The sequence below is a fragment of the Geospiza fortis genome, unplaced genomic scaffold (genome assembly GCF_000277835.1).
Source record: "Geospiza fortis unplaced genomic scaffold, GeoFor_1.0 scaffold429, whole genome shotgun sequence".
NCBI classification, from domain to species: domain Eukaryota; kingdom Metazoa; phylum Chordata; class Aves; order Passeriformes; family Thraupidae; genus Geospiza; species Geospiza fortis.
This window is the reverse complement of record NW_005054411.1, coordinates 474,406-493,257: the sequence shown is the minus strand read 5'-3', so window position 1 is coordinate 493,257 and position 18,852 is coordinate 474,406. Positions and strand designations below refer to the sequence as shown.

The 18,852-nt window shown below is 37.8% G+C and overlaps 1 protein-coding gene across 17 annotated transcripts in view; it reads left to right on the top strand.

Annotated features, from left to right (window-relative positions):
* The window catches only part of NRCAM (neuronal cell adhesion molecule), a 101,954-nt gene that overhangs the window by 2,693 nt on the left and 80,409 nt on the right, over positions 1-18,852 (top strand). For 16 of the 17 annotated variants that reach the window (XM_031061374.1, XM_031061365.1, XM_031061373.1 and 13 more), the window contains exon 2: positions 17,434-17,543. The gene's annotated coding sequence lies outside the window, so the exon portion shown is untranslated. The remainder of the gene's footprint in view (positions 1-17,433; positions 17,544-18,852) is intronic. The other variant, XM_031061366.1, reaches the window with a different exon arrangement.

The window sequence follows — 18,852 nt, the reverse complement described above, 5'->3', positions numbered from 1 at the left end:
AGATCCCTCTGAGAGCAACCAGCTGGTCTGTGAGCTGCTCTTCCCAGTCGGTGTCATCAGGAAACTTGCTGAGAGCACACTGTATCCCATCATCCAGGTCATTAATGAGCTAGATAAATGGAACTGGCCCTAGTACTGATCCCTGGAGTACACCAGCAGACTTTTCTTTAGCTAGACTTCATGCTGATCACAACCCTTTGAGCCCAGCAGTTCAGTCTATCTCACTGTCCATTTCTGTAGTCTGTACTTTTTCAGTTGTCTATGGGGAATTTATGGGAGACCATGTCAAAAGCCTTGCAAAAGTCAGTATAAACAACATCTGCTGCTCTGCTGTCACACAGAGCCTGCCATTAGCTGGTTTGTTCTCTGAGTGTCTCAGTCCCAGCAGGTGCTGCTGGCAGGGTGGTTCCAGGAAATCAGTGTTTCCCCTGTTCAAGGTTTGTTTAAAACAATATTCTCACTTTTGCTTTGGCTGACTTGAATGTGTATTTCTAAAGTAATGCTTTTTCATTGGCGTATATTTAAAAGTGTGAAGAGAGTTATTTAAACATAGTCAAGTTTGAAAATACTCTTAAGTGGTTTGAAGTCAGCTAGGTAGCTACTGTCAACACTGTTTATACAGCAACTGTTTATGTTCCTCATTGTCCTTACTAATAAAAATACCTGCTGACAGAAGTGGAAAATAAAGAGAAGAAAAGGCTTGACATGGCATTTCACAGCTGTTTAAGATAGACTGAAGAAAGGGTGCTTTTGATTGGTAGGAGTCAGAGGAATTGTTTATAACAACAGAAGTACAATTTTTCAAGTTTACATTATACCTCATAAAATTTTATTGTGAAAAACGCCCTCATGCTAACAAGGCTGGCATATCATCTAGTTAAATTTAAGAAACTTGATAGGAGAAATTGTCTGGAAAAGAGAAGCATATTTTGATAATCTGTAGTTTCCTAACATCAGCAAAGAAAGGATGAAGGGAGCTTTGTATTCAAGAATCAAAATGTAAGCATTTTACAGAAATTATCCCTAGAAGTCGGAGACATTTTTAACAGATTGGAAAATGGAAGGGTCTAGAGAGAGATCTATTCTATTTTGATTTTTGGAATTTATACATGTTAAAAAATACCTCACAAGGCTTTCATTTATTGTTAATAAACTGGTATGTTTCATAAATGTGTTTACAGCTAAAAAAAAGTTTAAACAGAAGTAGCTGTAACTCATGTAGGGATCACAGCCACTCTAGTTCTACTGAAGCCTGCCCAAATGTAGTAAGTATATGGTGTCTAGGATAATTTTGGTGTTCATATAAACCATCTGGTTTTGCCCAGCTTTTTTTCTCACCTCATATAGATTAAATTAAGTGGACCTCTTTAATCACTTGTTCCTTTTTAGGTGTCTTGCTATGTGTTTTTTCAAGATACTAAAAAAGAACAGTGTGTAAGTTGTGAGTTTCCTGAGTTTCTCAGCCACAGATGCATGCTAATTTTACAAGAACTTTGGGTGATGACTTCTGTGGGATAAAAGTGATACTCCTACATCACTGCAAATTTGAGTCTGTTTCTGTGGTAACTGTGCATGCAACCATTGATGCCACAAAGAAACATTTTATAACTTTTTTTTTTTAGCATAATGTTAAAAGGGGAGGGATGGTAAAGAAAATAAAAGAAACATTAAACCAAGTTTTATTTGTTTGAAACGTTCTGGATCACTAACAGCAGCAATTAAAAGCATTTTAAATGTTATTAAGTCTGTTATAAACTTCTAAATATACAACCAAACATTTTCTGAGTGTGTCACTAGTTAGAAAGAGAACCAAAAGCAAGTTGCAAGTTTCCCAAGTTGACAGTACTGATATTACTGACAGTACTCTGTAGCTGATTATGCTTTAATTACAGAACAACTTCTAGATTACATCTAGTTCTTGTTTAGTTAATGCTTCAATAGCTTGGGTGTATCTTTGTTTTATAAAGAAGCATGGAGGGAAAATAGAAGTATTGAAACAGTAAATTTTATAAATCTGACACAATTTAGAGACTGATACTGTATGATGCAAAAGATGAGCTTACAAAATCATTTAGGAAAATACCACTGGAAGGGATTACAGCAAAACATAAAGGACAAAGGGTAACAGTTCAATATAGAGAGGGATAAATTGTTTTTTAAATCACTGTTGAGTTTAAATCACTATTTTTATTACTGTCTATAATAAAGGAAAAAGACACAGTTTTTGTTTTTATCATAAATTTATAGAAGAGTTAGAAAATATAATCAGCATACAAAATATTATGGGATAATCTGTACAGATTTATGCATCAGACAAATGTAATGGATGTAATGAAGGCGGAAAATGTTGTGCATTTTAATATCTGGAAGGCTTCAGCCTTTGCTGAAGGCTGATGTTGTTTTGCAGGGTCTAAGTGACCCTTTAATTATCTGAATATTCTTCTAGTGTTTTGCAGCAGGACTGTATTATGTCTAAAGGTATGTGAATATTTAAATGACTGATACAATGTAGATCTTCATTTGAATTTTGTACTATTTCTACCAAGGAATTAATATACTAAAAGTGTTAAGACAGCAAAGTCATTTGTGTGTTATTGATTTAGCTACGTGTTAATTTCTGCAACAAGATGTTCGTGTTACCAATGTTACAGATTGGTAGTACATGTAGAGGTATCTGGAATGTGTGGATTTATTTCTAAAAATGTAATATGCTAGCAAATCTAGATCTGTGCTTTAGATAGAATGAATAATGCAAGTATTGTGTTGTAACTAATTTTTCTCTTCTCCTAATTTCCCAATACATTTCTATGTCAGTTAGTTCTCCTGTATCAGAACCGTATAGTAGCACCAGGGAAAGGCACAGAATGGATAGAAAGTAATTTACTGCTGAAAACAATAGTAATTGCTCCACTGAATGGGCTTTAATCATGATTTTGCTGCAGTCTTCAAATTCTGAACTGTGTTTTGCTGATCAATCTTTAAGAAAAAATACCAGTCCCTTCACTGGGATCAGAATTGCTTATGATTTCAGAGCCTCAGTGTCTTTTGAGTAAACTGAACAATCTTCTGAAACTTGCAAAATTGTTCAGAGTAGCCAGGTAGAAGCTCCATTTATTCTTTATGCCCCTCACTGCTCCCAACAGGACACTGTGTGTATGTCACCCAGCATTAATTTCTCAGTGACCCCTATTGTCTTCAGAGGAGGATGAGACTGGGGCCTGACCTCAGGACAGTTTTCCATGAGGCTCTTTGCCTCTTCAGTAGAGGAATTTGGCCTATTTGCAATTCAGAAGCTCAGCAGGGACAGAGGAGGAGCACCTCTAGTATCTCTGGCTTGTTGTTGTGAACAGAGGGAGCACTGTTGGTGCAGTCCAAATATGCATCACATGTGCTTCTGCAAGCAGGTCAGACCAAGCTTATAATAACAATTTAGCCTCACTATGATTCTTAAGACTTTTTTTTTTTAAATTAAAACTGAAATAATGCCATTAAAGTTAACCCTTCATGATGGTGTATTCCAGCACCATTAGCAGGCCTGAGTATCTTATGTGTAAAAGTCTTGATTTTTCTGAATTGAAAATTTAAAGAATATTCACTAAGATATTAATTTAAAATGTGTGATTAACAGCATATAGTCTAGCATAAGCCCTTGTTTGTTTTTTTTTTTTTGTAGAGGACTTGTTTCCAAACAACAAACCCTAATATTATATAATTCATATATAATTCATTCAATGCTAGGCATCTCAGTGGTACCTCAGTTTACATTTTCCTGACAGATAACAGAGTTTCCAGAACTGCATGAGTTATATAATTTATAGTATTGTGAAATTAAGTCAGCACTTTTAGGATTTTTGCTGAAGTTATTTGGCATTTTCTTTTAAAATAAATGATTCTCATTTAACCTCCATATTTTCTGTCTTGTGAGAGAGTATTTTTGTTTCACTATTGACCTGCCAAGAATGGAAGAATTGTATAAGGGGGCTGAATAACTGCAGAAGTTTAAATTTCTAAGAAGACACATATTCAAGCAGGAAAAGCTTTAGTTGTATTGCCGATGTAGTTAGATACTAATGATATGAACATCCCAGCTCTCAAAAGTATTGTTCCAGTGGAATGGCAGATTCCACTGAGAATGGTGAGAGCTTCTGCCTCCTGTATACGGCTGTATTTAGCTCAGTAAATTCCATCCAGTCAAATATTGATTTTTGTGACTGAAGGGCAACTCTGCCCTCCCTGCTGACTGTGGAAAGATGAATTTCAGGCTGTTTCCCAGGAGTCTCTCAGGGCTGATCTATGCCTTGGAAGTTTTGTTGGCAATTTACTGGGCAATTAAATTCCTAGGAAGTACTTCAAAGGGAAATGGATCTTTGGCTGGCAGGAGTGGATGTTTTTCAGCCAAAGAAAAGATAAAAATGTTGCAAGAAGATTTAAACCCTCTAGGTATATATTAGATAACCTACTGCTGGCTGTCAGGTCTTTCTACTAGCTCAGGTGTGTTCAGACAGATTTCTCCAGCAGCTCTCAGGCCACACAGGTTTGGAAGGCATTGAATCCTTCACATCTAGGATGATCTGCTTCCACCCATTAGTGTCGTGCAAGTAGTTGTAAAAGTTATGAAGTAGAACCATATATTGAATGATGGTGTGGAATGGCATAAAGCAGCCATTCATCCAAACAGTATTAGTTGCCTTGGGCTGCTTGCGGAGCCCTGAAGAATTTGCCAGCTTCAGTTCATGCAAATAAAATGGATTACGTTTCCTACCATTTATTTTAACTTTTTTTTTCCAGAATACTTCTCCATGTCTCATTGATTCAGGTAGTAGGGTGTTTGCTGTTGAAAGAGTAGACAGTAGTTTGTGGGTTTTGGGCCTCTGGGATCCTTTCCAGAACAATGAAGTGGTTCAGCAATGTGGAAAATTGATATATTCATGAATTATGTTAGTTGATATAAAATGCTGGAAAGACACAAAATATTAATGCAGCCTGCAGATATTAAAGTGGTTGTGGGATTTAATGGGAACCATAAAAGAGTTATTTGTCTACATTAACATTTGAATCTTGTTTATTTCCTTACACAGTTCCCACAGAACACTACCTGGTGTAAGATATAATTGGGATTCTCTATATTTTCACATGAATGCTGCTATCAGCTTTTAACTTAGTTTATAAGTAAGCTTTTAATCTGAAGGTTTTGTAAAACCAATTTGCTCACTACAGAAGTATCCTTTGTTTAGGCAGTTGAAAATTAACACAAGACAAGAAAAGCTGATGGAGCATTTTTTGACTCCTTTTTGGAATCAATGCAGGAAAGTGATGAATAGCTTATGCCTAAACTATAAGGAAATTGGATCCATGCCTGTTCTTTTTAAAACCAAAGTAGTTCTTCCAAGGTGTTTAATGCTTATTTGCTGGTATCAAAGTACATTATGATGAGGATTTTGAGAGTTGATTCTTCATACTGCTATTCCAAAACTTGTGCAGACAACCTGTGTGAAGTTTCAGGAGGATTTGTCATTGATACAAGGTAATTTTCATTGCTGTAACTGTTTTCATTGCTGTAATTGTTTCATTTAAAGGTCCAAGAAGAATTCTTAGTTTTATTCTTCTCACAAGTACCTTGTAACACAGTCTGCCCTTTAGCAAGTGGGACAGAGCACCATAAAGACCATGAACAGCTTCTGCAAAACAGAAGTTGATGTATCAGAGGTTCCTATTAGAGGGCAGCCCTACACAAGACCATACCTGGAGTTTGACACACAGTGTATTCCTTATTACTAATACTTCTTTGCTGTACTTCATACAAGCAGTTAGGTTTTTCTTGAATGCAGAGTCCCAGTTTATGGAATAATAGAAACTCCTCAGAGTCTCGTGTTTAGGGCCTTTTGCTAGCTTAAACATGAAATGCTGAAGGCCTACTATACAGGTTTCCTCCTACTCTGTAGCTACATGAGCACTGGGACAGGCTCCCTATGGAGGTGGTCACAGCCCCAGCCTGTCAGAGCTCAAGAAGCATTTAAAAAACACTTCCAGGCACATTGTGGGATTCTTGGGACTGTCCTGTGCAAGGCCAGGAGTTGGACTTGATGGTGCCTTTCAACTCAGCATATTCTATGATTATTGGTGTGATTCTACCACACTACTATGCAAAGTGTTGCTGCATCCCTTTTCCATATTCAAAGTCATTATATGTTCTCATCACTGCACAAAAGGTTTGCAGTTCTCTTTTCTAGTTCTATGCTGATACAATAGTATTTTAAACTCAGGAAAAAGAACTCAACAACTTCCATTAGTTTCTGTTGTCTAAGTAGGTAGTTCCTCACCGAGATAAGTAGCTGTTTGAATACTATGCAAAAATATGTCTTTTGTGTTCAGTATAATAGGGGACATAGATGCCCAAACCAGCAATGTGACTTACTCTTCTTATGGTGTTCAGGGCTTGAAAACCTGTGTTTGTTGTTTCTGGGTTTGGTCCAAGGTGGTCAAGTAGGATCTTGTGTCTTGTGTATACAGTATTTAATCTTCTCAGCTTGTTCATTGTCAAGTTGTTACATATCCCTGAGTTCCATAGGGTCCAGCATTGAAAGACCTAACCAGTCAAGAACAAGGTTTTCTTCTCTGGAAAAGTACAAATAAACAAACACATGAACACCGAGTTGCAGATTGTAGCAGCAAATGTTCCTGCACCCATGATTGTTCTTGCAGTTGCACATCTTCTCTTGGAAATGTTCAGCTCTTCTCCTGCACCTGTTGTTCAGTGAAGGGCTCCACTGTTGGTCTTGCCTTCGTGAGAGCTTTAAGAACAGGTATTGTACAAGAAGTGAGCCTGTGAGAGAAAGGTTACAAAGAGCACAGGCTTAGGGCCCAAACAGGCTGCAGGGCAATATGTTGTGTGTGCACTGCCCCTTGGCAGGTGTTAGCAGTTATCTCTGTTGTGTGTGCAGTTACCATCCTTGTCTGCTTGGTACAATGACTGCCTGTGACATGCTGTGTCTGACAGTAGCTTCTGTGAGATATGGTTGGCACAGCACCTTTGGTCTAAGGCACTCTGTTGCGCCCTGCTTTCTTCTCACAGACCTCAGGAAAGCTGATTACTTGACCTCTACTCCACTCCTAAATTTAAATCACATTGGTTCAGCACACCTTCATTTTATCTCCAGGAGGAGCCCATTTTTTACCAGGCTATGTAGCTCCTTTGTTACTTGTATTCATCCAGGTGATAGCCTTATTTGTTTTGGATGCATTCATGTCTAATTGATCTTAGTAGTAGAATTCCTATTGACATTACTAAGTTAGGATGCTATTCATTACCTTTGGGTATCTGTGATGAGGTTGCATTCCTGGTGATATAGGAAAACTGATAGAATTAGGTTCAGAATATTTGATTTACTTCTCTAGTTGATTTCTTGGAGCTCTTTTCATCTGTTCTAGTCCACACAAGTAGGAAGATCCATACAAAGGTGACTATGCTTTTTTCAGTGTAATTAATTTGAAAGGAGAGTGGCCATGATGGGATGTCGAAAGCTTTCTGTGACACGTTGTGTTCTGATTTTGGCTTGGAGAGAGTTCATTTTTTTCACAGAGATGGTATGGGGCTGTCTTTTGGATTTGTGCTGAATGCAGTGATGGTACTATAGAGATGTTTTTGTTACTGTTGAGCAGGACTTACACAGACCCAAGGCTTTTTCTGCTTCTTGTTCTGCCAGGAAATTAGAACTGCATGGGAGGTTGGGAGGAGACACAGCCAGGACAGGTGTCCTCAGCTGACCAAAGGGAGATTCCATGTGACACCATGCTCAGTATATGCAGAGGGAGGAAGGGGGGGGAATATTTGGAATGATGGTGTTTGTTTTCCCTAGTAACCATTACATATGGTGGGACCCTGCCCTCCTGGGGATGGCTGAACATTGCAGAGCAGTGAATTAATTCCTTTTAGTGCTTTGCATGGGTTTGACTTTTCCTATTAAGCTTTCTTATCATGTGTACATCTCAGAATAGAAAACTGAAAATTCTGGCCCTAAACTTGTTAGGCAGTGGCGAGAAGAAGGACCTCAGGTTTCAACAGAACTGAGGTAAAATCTCATTGACCCTATAATGTAGCTGTGTGGGCACTATCATCAGAGGGGAAAGTGCTTACAGTATAACTTGGCATTCACTTGGGATCAGTATTAGAATAGTACAAAGTAGTAGGTGATTTCAGACTTTTAATTAAACACCAGGGATTGCATTCCCTCTGTTGCAAAAGGTGAAGTCTAATATTAGTGATATGAAAATTCTCCAGTTATGCCTTTTTCTGCAACACTTGTAAGTCTTTTGTGAAACAGAAAAACTGTTACATTACAAAAGCATCTGTGGAGCATCTACATTTTCAGGCTTTTTAAAAATGGTTAATCTATATGGGATTTGTGGAATTCAAAGCAGAAACATTGTTAAATAATGCATGCTGAGGAAAACATAATCTCATGTATCCCACAGAGGCTTTTGGTTTTGTTTTGGGATTCATGAACTCTCGTGGGCCTTCTAAAAATTAGCAGATCTGAGTACTGTAACAGCTCAATAGTGTAATCTGTCTGGCATCAGGAACCCTCTTTTGCAGAAGCTAAGTGTCTTTTGCTATGTGATGTGGTCTGATAATGTTTTAAAGCTCTCTGGCTTCACCAGAGTGTAAATGACTGAGTATCAGCAGTTTGTAAAGCCTTTTAATACTGCTGAAAGAATAGATAATGACAGTGTACAGTTCTAGAACAAAACAATAAAGACTGGGATATACAAAAGTTGATGGCCACTTAGATTCTAAAATAATTACAGTTCATGTGGTTGTGGCTTTTACAGCTTTTGAGTATAAATTCTTTTTATTTTTGTTGAATTTCTCTGAAGTGTTATTCAGGAAACACATTTCTGCAAGAAAACGGTCAAATGTTTAGCCACAGAAAGCAAAAACAGTTCTTTGAAATCTGTCATCTAGTCATCTGTCTGTATATTCATTAGTTTTTGAAATGCCACCAAAACAGACATGAATTAAAAATGAAAAAATTGTTTTGAAATTATATATCCTTATCATGTTAAAATTCGTACTCAAGTTTTGTAAGGAAAATACTGACCTAATCTAGTGGCAAGATAACAGAAGAAATTGAATATTCTGCCTGGCAAAATAGAAAAAAAAAATTAATCCATTAATTACTCACAAAAAGCTTTTGTTTTGTAATTCCTTTAAAGCAAATCATGACAGTGTAGAAAAAAGGATGGGCAGACTCTGGGAACAGTAGCAAGCCTCTTTTGTGTCTACCTACTGCACTGCACTCTGTCAAGTGGCGAAAGGGGAGGCTCTACCTACTGTCTGTCACTGCCAGTACCTCTGTACAAAAGAGTGTGCTTTCTTTCATCAAGAAAGGTTAACAGGCTTTTCATTGCATTCTGTAGTCAGTAAGATCATGTGTAAATTAATTTGGAATTTCTGAGTACAGCACCTTTAACCCTACAACTAGCTTAGTAGAAGACTTCCTGCGAAAGTTCTTGTGCCCACTGACATCCTTCTATTATTGTTAATAACTCATGTGGTCCTTTTTTTCATGTCTAAAGTACCTGTCTACCTTTAGAGAACAAAATAAATGGTTATTTATTGTTATGAGAGAGCTTCCTGATGCTGATAGACTGACTTAGCTACTGCTGTTTGTCTTGACAGAGCTAAACTGAGCTAAATGCTTTTCCACTCAGAAACATTTGTCCGTTTCTCCACAGAGGAACTTCCAAACAAATAAAGGATTCCTACAGATTTGAAAAGATGACAGCTGGCATGTGTGTTCTCACTGACAATGCTGAAAGAGAGGAAGAAACTTAAACAGAACCTGAAAAGTGTCAGTGGCCTGGGCAAAGTAGAGGCAGTGAGCTGCTCCACCAGGGTTCTGCCTGAAAACACCATGAAGTTTGAGCACAAAAATACCACTAGATTAATTTTTGAAAGAATGTCACACTGGACTCTCATAGATGAATTAAATGTGTTTTTAATATCTCCTTTTTGGAATAACCTACACAGTGGGATGCCTCTTGGCCAGCATTTCATGTCAAAAGCAGTATTTGTCTTCTTTTACTTTATTGACAGTGTTTTGAAAGTTCCTTTTTTCTTTTTTTTTCTTTCTAAAAGGACACCAACAGTTGAAATCAAATTAGTAGCCAGAACCTTCTGCAAATCTTTATTCTCCTATTAGCTTTTCTTTAACATGGCACACAGTTTAGTTATTTGACAAAAATGGATTTTAAATTCTGATATTATCTCAATGAGTTCTAATGGAAAATGTTGGGTTAATTCTTCCTCTTTTTCACTTTCCAGAATATTATATTAACCTAACAAATTTTCTGTCAATTATCTGTCTTTGTTTGCACCCCTTTTCCATAAATACCTTAAATATAATTTTTCATATTCCTTTTCAATAGCTGACTTGACTATTGGGTAACAATGATATAATTCGCAAACTAGTGTGCAAATGGAAAAGCTGTGTTGTGCCAGAAGTATTTAAGATTCAGTGAGCACAGAAATTGCAATCAGAGTGTTTTTTTTTAAAGTGTACTCATCAGAGCAACAAATTCTCATTATGTTGAGAAATATAGCTCTAATTAGTGACAGGGCAGACTAAATATTATTTTCATATGTGTATGTGTGCATATGTATATATATACACACACTTATTAATTTTGTAAGTATATTATGTTAGTAACTTTATCACTTACACCATAATTTTTATAGAAAAATAGAAAGGTTTGGGTTGGAAAGGTCCATGTGCAGGGACACTTTACACTAGACCTGGTTGCTCAAAGCCCCATCCAGCCTCTCCCTGAACACTTAATGGATGAGACATGCACACTTTCTCTGGGCAACCTGTTCCAGTGCTTCACCATCTTCACAGTAAAGAATAGCTTCCTAATATCCAATATAAACCTACCTTCTTCCAGTTTAAAGTCACTCCCCCTTGTCCTGTCAATACTTGCACTTATAGAGTCCCTCTCCAGCTTTCTTTTATGCCCCTTTAGGGGAACTTGTAAGTCTCCCTGGAGACTTCTCTTCAGGTTGAACAATCCCAATTCTCTCAGCCTGTCTTCATAGGAGACGTGCTCCAGCCCTCTGATCATCTTAGTTACCATCCTCTGGACTTGTTCCAATAGAGACACATCTATGTTGTGTTGGAGATGCCAGACCTGCATGTAGCACTCCAGGAGGAGTCTCATGAGGGCAGAGTAATTGCTTCCCAATAGGGAAGCGATCGCTTCCCTTGCCCTGCTGCCCACGCTGCTTTCCTGCAGCCCAGGACATGTTTGGCTTTCTGGGCTGCAAGTACCCATTGCCAGGTCATGTGGAGCTTCTCAACCCAAGACCTTCTCTTCGGGCCTGCTCAGTCTGTTATCTGCCCAGCCTGTGCTTGTGCTTGGGGTTGCCCTGACCCAGGGCCTTGCATTTGGCCTTGTGAAACTTCATGAGGTTTGCACAGACCCTCCCCTCAATCTTGTGAAGGTCCCTCTGGGTATCATTCCTTCCCTCCAGCATGTTGACAGACGTGCTCCAGCCCTCTGATCATCTTAGTTACCATCCTCTGGACTTGTTCCAATAGAGACACATCTATGTTGTGTTGGAGATGCCAGACCTGCATGTAGCACTCCAGGAGGAGTCTCATGAGGGCAGAGTAATTGCTTCCCAATAGGGAAGCGATCGCTTCCCTTGCCCTGCTGCCCACGCTGCTTTCCTGCAGCCCAGGACATGTTTGGCTTTCTGGGCTGCAAGTACCCATTGCCAGGTCATGTGGAGCTTCTCAACCCAAGACCTTCTCTTCGGGCCTGCTCAGTCTGTTATCTGCCCAGCCTGTGCTTGTGCTTGGGGTTGCCCTGACCCAGGGCCTTGCATTTGGCCTTGTGAAACTTCATGAGGTTTGCACAGGCTCACCCCTCAATCTTGTGAAGGTCCCTCTGGGTATCATTCCTTCCCTCCAGCATGTTAACTGTGACATTCACATTTTCTGGAAAAATCCCTTTGCCCAGGATTTTTCCAGAAAATGTGAATGCCGCAGTTGACCACACCACACAGCTTGGTGTCACCAGCAAACCTGCTGAGATGCACTGGAGGGCAGTTTCTGTGTCACTGATGAAGATGTGACACAGTCCTGGTCCCCTGAGGTATACCACTTGTCACTGGTCTCATTAGGCTATCGAGTCATTGACCACAACTGCCTGAATGTGGCCATCCAGCCAATTCCTTATCCACAGAGTGGTCCATCCATCAAATCCATTTGTCTCCAGTTTAGGGACAAGGATGCAGGACAGTGCAAGGACAGTGTCAAATGCTTCACAAAATCCAAGGAGATTATGTCAGTTGCTCTTCCCTTATTTATTGATGCTGTGATCCTATTGTTTGTGAGGCAGTTTTCTCTTAGTGAAACCATGTTGACTGTCACCAATTGCCTCCTTACCATCCCTGTGTCTCAGTATTCTTTCCTGGAGATTCTGCTCTCCATGATCTTGCCAAGCACTGAGGTGAGACTGACTGGCCTGTGGTTCCCTGGGTTTTCCTTTGTTTTCTTTAGTAAAAATGAGGGTTATATCTCCTCCTTTCCAGTCAGTGGGAACTTAACTGGGCTGCCACAGCTTCTCAGATATGATTGAGTGTCTTATTCATAATTTTCCTATCTTTAGAAATAAAAGCCTTCAGATACAAAATTTATGCTATTTATAAAATACATTCTGTTAAATATATGTGAAGGATGATACTATGTTAGAATTATTTTGCAGGAAACTGCATACATTGGTGTATGGTAGTTGCCTACACTTTCTTGAATTATTTTATTGCCGATAAACCAAATACACTCATTTATTCAAGTACGATTTAAAAGGTTGGTGGATATAAAACTCAGTCAGGGAAATCCAATAAAGTCTTGACATTCCTTTTTACATGACTTATAGAGTCTGCAGAATATATTGCTTCTCTTCAGAATTAAAAATTCACATATCTAACAGCCTACACTAGGAGCAATGCTGCAACTCATTAGAAAGAAATACAAAGACATGCTTTGAATCATAAAGACGGGAAAAAAAAAGGTCAGTGTTTTTTAATAAAAACGTACAGTGAAATTTATGACATCTTATGAAAAATGTCTGAGACCTGGTGAGAGAAAGATCAGTATGGACTTCATGGACTGCTCTGCTGTTGTGATACAGACATGTCACAGGAATTATGTGAAGGCAGGAGCTCCAATTCTGTTTTCTTCTTCCCTGTGTTCTTTAGAAGAAATTCTGCTGAGGGTGGTACAATTCTGTGCATGTGAAATGATATAAATAAAGTAGAACTCAGTCCAAGTTAGTGCTCTTTTTAGCCGAATTGTTACAACTGAAGTCAATTTTCTATGAGGTAGAAATTTTAGTGCAGGATTTTTCATGTTAGGAGTACTGTAGGATTGTTTGTGGCATCCAGCAGTTGAATGTATTTGAAACCTGAAAGTTTCACAATCTGGAAGGAAATGGGATGCTACAGTGAAAAGCAGTTTAAAAGGAAAGTATGGCTGTGAATCCCAGACACTGGAGAAACTGTGTCCTTGCTGAAGGTCATGGAAAAGAATGTCTGAATGAAAGTCATTCAGAATAATCAACAGTTCAAAATACTGAATTAGTCTGAATGAAAAAGGCAAGCATAAACAAAATTTGAAGACTGTGACAGAATTCCTTGGGAAAAGCAGTAAGTCTGCAATTCTGAGAAGTTCTTGCCATAGCAAAGTAGGTGAAAAGAAAGCCTATTTGGGAGGCTGTCTTTGAGGAGCATATTTTAACTTTTATGTACTTGGTAGTGATTTGAAAAATCAGTGGATGTTACTGACTCACTGTTCGCTGAGTCAAATGGATTAAGTCAGAGATACTAGGATCTTTAATTGATTTTTTTAATTTATATTACATATCTGGTTTCAGATGTTTGGCTCTACTTTAGAAGGAATTGTCCTTGTCTTTGCAGAGTATTCCTTGCCAATGCTTATGTAGGAAGGAACAGAGTCAGTAGTGAGCGATAGGAATATGTCAGTATTACATTCACCTCACATCCATGAGGACTTGGGCTGGGGATACAGTTTCACATGCTGCTTTACCTTGTTTAATTTCAGGCTGTTATCCCAAAGAGGTAGTTGCTTTGAGGAAATCCCTGTCATGTCAAAACCTAATCTTTTCTTGCAGAGGTTTGCTGTCTCTTGGATCAATAAGCTGACATAGCTCTCTTGGGAAGCAACAATTCTTAAATGTGAGAGGAGAGGGCAGGAGCTTGCCATGAGGAGCAGAAGAGCTCAGGACCTCTTCGTGTCTTCTTGACAGCTGCTTCTCTTCAGATCAGAGCAAGTCTAGTGGGAAAATCCACCCTTTAAAGTACCAACTTTTTCATTTAAGTAAAAGGAAATGCTGGAGAAAACACTGTTGTCTGTTGTTGCAAATAGAAGGGAGTATAGCCAGTGAATGCGTGGCCCTAACTCCACCCCTTCACACACACACACACACAAAGGTTCTGTTTAAATTTGTGGAAATAACTTCCCTACGTAATTCTGTGACTCCACCCAGCCACCCAAAGAAGAAAAGTCATTGTTCAAGTCTCTGTGAAGCTTCCTTTTTTCATACCGGGAGTTGTTTAGGGTATGTGAAAGATTTAAGTACTGAAAAGTACCTTCTGATAAAGTACTTCAGTGATCAAGAGATTACAATGGTTGCTGGCAAATAAAGAGGAAACTACTTTTCTAACCTGGCCCTTAATGCTTTTATAGTAGCAAAGCCAGTTGTATAGATGGGTTCATTTATAGACTCAGCAGTCAAGTTCAGGTTTAATTTTATTTGTTTTCTGAACTCAGATTTTTGAAGTGGGGGATTTTTTTGGTGCAGGTGTCTTGACTCAAATACACTGAAGTGATTCATTTTGTTAAAACAATAGTTTAACTACACTTCTGTCCATTTTAAATATTTGAGACTTTCCTTCCTCTTTCTGTTTTCCCCATGACATTCAATATCTCTGCCAAACCAGAATAATGACTTAGGGTAAACTTTCTCTGATTAAATATGTGAGAAAGCTTATGTGTGAAGTTCAGAGAGTCTTGGTCATGCCAATCTTGATTTTACATCTGGAAATACTGGTTTTTGACATTAAACAAAAGATGTATCATACTTTACCCAGCATATACTGATGTGAATACATCCTGCAGCATTGAAAATAGCCAAGATTGTCAGCTGCTGTGGGAAAAAAAGGAATGTGGTTTAATTAAGCAGAAATTTATTATCTTACCTGGCAACAACCCAGCAGCAAGCATTATATGTGAAAATTCATTTAAACTGTTGGACCCAGCCTTTTGCTGGGAACTCACTATCACGATTAAAGAAGAGTGAGAAAAGATCTTATTTCATCTTTACCTTCTCCATGATTTCATGGACAATACTTCCAAGTGACTAATTTTTAAAGAAACCAGCTCCTGTTACAGAATGAGTTGTGAAGTTAAAAATGCGACGTAAGCAGAGATCCCTGTGATGCACTGTGAGAAGTTGTACGCATTTTTAAAACAATGATATGGGGTACAAAAAGCCTGGTTGCCTTTGGGTTCCATTCGCATTTCAAATGTGAGAAAACCAAAACTCTTTAAGATATGATTGTTAAAGATTTTTTCCTTTTTCTGCTATTCAGGTTTATAGGAAAAGTATTCATATGCTGAAAATCCCTAAATATGTTGATGTCTGTTTTCTGCTATTTTCCTCCAGGAAGAGGAATCTTGCAATGGTTTCTTTGCTCATTGCTGTCTAGTGACTGCTGCACAGGCAGACAACGTGATATAACCCCTTTCATAAATTTGATTCATTTCTGCATAAAAGTCAGTGCAAAACCCCAACAAAAGAAAGAAAACCCCAACCAAACCCACAAATGTAGAAAACCTCAACGCATTCCCCCCACCCCCATCCTTAGAACTTTTTAATATGTCTTGAATGAGAAACACTGTTTTCATGCATTTAGAGATGAAAGTTGATTTGCTGTCTTAAATTTGACTGCCTTAAATGACTCTGACAGGAAGTGAAGCTTTTAATTTCAAGTTAAATGTTGCCTGGAAAATTTGAACCTAACTGAATTGTAGAATATAGTTATGAATTTAACTTGTTGTTTAGGCTAGAAACTGATGAACTACTTCTCAAATGATTGCAGTGAAATAGCTTGAGTCAAGTTCCTGTAAGGAAAGAAGGAGGACTAGGAGAGGGGCTGCCCTGATTTTGCAGCCTAGATTTGCCAGCCAGTCTTAGCTATTGTAACTGATTTCTGTGCAAGTGTATTATTGATTTATTATTTTATTATTCTGACTGTAAGAAAAGCCACGTCTCAAACCCTCTTCTTATTCAATGTCTGGGTGAGGTTTTTTCCCATGATGGGCTTTATTTCCCATGACCCTTTCTTGTCACAGATGGCTGCACTCAGCAGTGTGGAGAATAGCTTTTCTATCAGTCTGGTGGTGCTGGCTAGCTTACAGGTTTTGTGCAGAAAAGAAAGGCAGCCCCTTTCTGTCTTCTAGAAGGAATGGTGCTTAGGAGAAATCAGGGTTAGGGAAGGAGGGATGCAGTCCATTCACAACTGCTTGTCTAAGGAACGTCTTGTCTTGATTTCTTGCTCCTTTTTGGAAGGAGGCCCACCAGTTCTGTAGTGTGCTCATATGGCGGCACCTTCATAAACATCAGGAACCTACCTGGTGGGTAGAGCTGCCTTTTTGTTTGTGCTATGTCCACGTGGTCTGTGAAGCGTTTCCCAGGAGCCCTACCTTAGGTTTCAACTTCTTCCCATAGATCATATGGAAAATTTAGTAAGACATCCCCATTTCCATATGTTTTGATTTCCAGAAGTACTGCTTTGAGACACATTATTCTTTTGAGCAAATCTGAATTGGGAATTGAAGCTGTGGAACCCTAGGGAATAATGCCTGAAGGGAAGTTAAAGGTGAGACTACAAACCAGGCTGGTTTCAGAGATGTAAGAATAGAAGATCAAAAATTACTTTCTTCCCTATGGTGCAGTAGTTTCTACATGTCCTTACAGACCAAATTAAAATGAATACAACAAAGCACAGTTTTTAGAGGTACTATATCTCTGGATAAATTGAAAAACCACCAAAATTTAATTATATATTAAAGATTAAAGAGTACTTTCTGGTTTTAGTTAAATTACAGTTTCTCTGGTGTATAAGCAGTAAGTCAATTTAATGTAAAATTAAAAATCCTGGGACAACAGCTTCTCTCTCAATTCAAATTAGCATGTCTGAGAAAATAATTTTGGTCTTTAATGTTGATTTATAGCAGTTTTTCATTCTTTATGTGCTGAAATCCAAAATAGTGTTATGTAAATGTGGCTGTATTACCTGCAGGTGTTGCTTGAGAGTTGAGTGAACAGTCCTTTGTATTTTCTTTGAAGGATCAATATTTCAAGATGTGTGAAGGAGAAGGGTCTAACTGACAAGCTGCCTTGATGCACTGTTATTCTAACTATGACTGGATTGACTGAAAATTGCCTCAAAGAGTAAGGTAATTTTTTTAAAACTATAAAGCATAGCAAAGTGTTTGAAGTAATCAAGGTTAATGAGGAGTGATTTATTTTCACTTTTAAGATGCCTTCACTGTTATAGTTTCTTGAGTTTTTCTTTCTGAAATGTTTATATTTGATACTGCATTTGCATGAAAAAGGTGCATTAGATGTTAAAACTACAAAAAAGTTTAGAGCTGGCAAAATTGAATGAAATCATTTTTAATAGTTGTGCTGTGAGAAATTGCTCTTAGTGTACCTGGGTAATTGGAGAGAAATTACATTTTTATTTTTTGTGTATGTCTAGAAAATGAGCAAATAACCTGGCTTAGGAAAAAATGGTAGTTTGGAAAGAAGATGTATACATAATTATAAACCAGTGCCTTTTCATGAAAGAGGAATTCAATTCATTTAAGTGCTACCTCGTTTCTCTGCCTATACATACTGTCATAACAAGCAGGTATTACTTTGGAAGCCTCAGTGTGTAATACAAATATTATATATGTATGTATGTAAATAAGCTCTTTTTATTTTTGAATCATTAAATGTACTCATTCTCTGTTGTGGATAAAATAATATGCTTATCAGTCTACAAGTACCAATTTACAGTCTGGTTTACAAGTTGTGTAGTGAAGTGCTTTTGCAGTACTAATTACAGAATTTCAAGATTTTTTTTTGTTATTTTCGGATTTCGCATTGTGTTTTCCTCTTGCAATGTTATTTTTCCTTCACCTTGAAGAATTTTTCTGTAATTCAATATTTAGTATTTTGTGGGAGGATATCATATATGCTTAGAATAGTATTCATATGAGAGAGAGAGTACTTCTAATGGAAAAAAGCTTTTTTTATCCATTGGTGTGACTGTGCAGAACTGTGATGAGCTTAATTTACACAGAAAAAAATATTATTCTTGCAATGTGTGCTGTTTGCATTTGAGATTTTGATGTAAAGAATGAATTAGTTTTAAAATGGTCAAAGAAAATAGTAGTGAACATGGCAATATGAAAGAAATTCCCTTTATCTCAGTGGTAATATGAATGTGAAGTTCAAATGATTCTGTGAACAATGTAAATTTTTACATCAAAATGTAGTGTTTACTTGCATAATAGATCTGAAGTCCTGGGTGGATTTTTTTTGTTTCATTAATGAATAGCATAGACATACAAAAAAAAAAAAGAAAAAAATGTTCCTAGTTAGGGGAGAAGCTGGATTAACTTCTTGGTGAATAAATGAGCTTTTTTTACCCTTAAGGATTAAATTAATGATTTTATAAAAAGGCATACTCAGGCTCTAGTTACTTGCTTTGTTCTA